The sequence below is a fragment of the Oryzias melastigma genome, linkage group LG23, assembly GCF_002922805.2.
Source record: "Oryzias melastigma strain HK-1 linkage group LG23, ASM292280v2, whole genome shotgun sequence".
Lineage (NCBI taxonomy): Eukaryota > Metazoa > Chordata > Actinopteri > Beloniformes > Adrianichthyidae > Oryzias > Oryzias melastigma.
This window is the reverse complement of record NC_050534.1, coordinates 3,101,800-3,104,294: the sequence shown is the minus strand read 5'-3', so window position 1 is coordinate 3,104,294 and position 2,495 is coordinate 3,101,800. Positions and strand designations below refer to the sequence as shown.

At 43.8% G+C, this 2,495-nt stretch overlaps 1 protein-coding gene across 1 annotated transcript in view; it reads right to left on the bottom strand.

Annotated features, from left to right (window-relative positions):
• The window catches only part of lmo3 (LIM domain only 3), a 40,588-nt gene extending 39,919 nt beyond the window's left edge, over positions 1-669 (bottom strand). Inside the window, exon 1 of the mRNA XM_024288949.2 lies at positions 261-669. The gene's annotated coding sequence lies outside the window, so the exon portion shown is untranslated. The remainder of the gene's footprint in view (positions 1-260) is intronic.
• Between the last annotated feature and the right edge of the window lie 1,826 nt (positions 670-2,495).

Here is a 2,495-nt window from a genome sequence, read left to right as displayed (position 1 = left end):
CGGCACGTGCGGCTGCAGGTTCACCTCTCCGCTCGGACCCGATCCCTCCGCGCGGGTGAAGATCCCGATCCAAACGTGCGCGTGACACCTGCAGGTCTCACCTGGACGGATGTGGCGCCCCCACCTGAGTGACCTCCACCTTTAACTTTGACGCCAACTTAGGGGTTGGAGGGGCGGATAAAATGCCCCCCGGGTGGGGGGTGGGGGTCACCTGAGCCGATCAACCACATGGAGTTCGCGCGCGCGCTCAGGGCTCCTACCTTTCGGGTTCAGCTGGACTTCTTCACCAACTTCTCCAGACCCCGCGCGGGAAAGAAAGTTCCCTCCGCGGAAGTTGCAGCAGTCAGACGGAAGGAGGGCCCAGCTCCGGCCGCGCGGTCCTCCGTGGGCTCTCCTCGGCTTTTCTGATGAGGAAAGCGGCTCCTCCTGTATTTAAGCCCCGCTGCAGGTCCCCAGTCAGCAGCAGCAGCAGCAGAACACTCCAGCTCATCCGAGGAGCTGACAAGCACCGTTAGGGAAGGCAGCGCATGTTGCTCTAATGGACCTCATTAAGCACTACTTACAGATGTTCTCTTAACATAATTGATCTGCAGCGAGTTGAGAGGACGGCAACCTATTCCCCAGCCCCCAATTATGGCCCGGTAATTAGATCCCCAACCTCCTGTTCTCCACATTCACCCTTCTAACATTCCGAAATATCAAAGTATCTCTTTCTCTCAAAGCCCCCCCCCCCCTCCACACCTCCACCGTCTCACCTCCATGTCTCCTCCCTCCTCCTCCTCCCACCCACACCACACTATTGACAGTCAGATCTGCTAACCTTTGTAGTGCAGCCAGACTGAGCAGTCAGTCCTCAGACCGACAGCGCTCAGTCTTCTGCGCCTTCAGGGACACAAACAGAGACAGGAGAGAGCAGAGCGCCTCTCAGAACATCCCACAGGTGATCAGATCCACCGGGGCGGCGTTTTTCTGCTGTTCTATCATCTTTCATCTGAAAGACTCCAATCATGGAAAGCTTTTTCTTAGAGAAGACAAAGTTTTATTCTGTAGTAAAAAAGCTTTATTTGCAGTTATGCTTCAAGAATATCCTTAAAAGCAGGAGTATCAAAGTCAATCAGACAAGAGGCCAAAATCCAAAACACGCCTTAGATCACGACTAAACAATATGAAAATTTATTGAACACTCTAAAACTACATTTTTAAACTTTAAAACTGTAACTTTTTAACATAATTAGGAACTAGATATATAGCATTGCAGTGTGAATGCTGTAAGCTGAATTTGGCCACTGCTAGTGCTGATAGCTGAAGCTGCTGAAATTGATGGCTAAAAACGCTGAAGGTGATAACCAGCTAAAATATTACCTAAATTAGCCAAATCAGCCCAAAAAATTCCTATGTTGGTCAAAACAGCTAGCTAGCATGTAGCTGAAAAATAGCTAAAATTCAAAATAGCCTAAAAGACTGAAAATTACAGCCCAAATTAGCCAAAACAGCTAGCATGAGGCTAAAAAAATACCTAAATTTCAAAACAGCCTAAAAAACAAACAAAAAAGCCTAAATTAGCCAAAATAGCTAGCATGTAAATATAAGCTAATCTCCAGAATAGCCTAAAAAATCTTAGTAAATGCCAAAATAGTCCAAAAAGGTAACAGAATGCCCATTTTGAAAACTTTAAAACTGTAACTTTTTAACATAATTATGAATAATAAAAACACAGGAATATTATTCAAGAATAAATCAACTTAAACCTTAAATAACTTTCAATATTTTATCCTCCATAGAAATATGTTTGGTCAAAATTATCCAAATAGAAATAATCGTAAGATACTATACTATCAGACCATTAACAACAATAACAAAATAATCCGGAAGGCCAGATAGAATTACCAGGAGGGCCGAATCTGGCCCTCGGGCCTTGACTTTGACACGTGCTTTACAAAAACATAATTTAAGAGTTCAGACATCCACGCTGAAGCGTTAAATCAGGGTTCTCAAACTCAATTTACCTCAGGACCACTGAAGACAGAGTCTGGGCTGTATTTCCATTTGAGCCAAAATATGTTTTTGTTTCCACCGTCTATATGACAGCGACGTAGAGGCTGAGACGTTAGGATCCATGTGCAAAGAGTTTAATGCAAATTTCATCTTGTGAGGGCCACGTAACGGTTTTCTTCTTTGATGTGGGGGCACTGTCGGATTATAGGCTAACAGATACAGTGAAACAATCACAGCATAAATGTAAACATTTACAAACAGAAAAGAAGGTCACCTGTCAAAATGAGTTTGATGGAAAGTATATTCCTGATCTCTCTAATGAGGTCGGCATCTGAAACAAGGAACTACTTTCACTGAAGATAAAGTACAAATGATGAAAGAAGTGCATATTTTTGGTGCTGAACGCTCACAACTTTGTTCAACTTTACTACACTCTGACTCCATATAATATAAAGTAACGACTAATCGACTGTACATTCCAATGCTCATATACAGTCAAT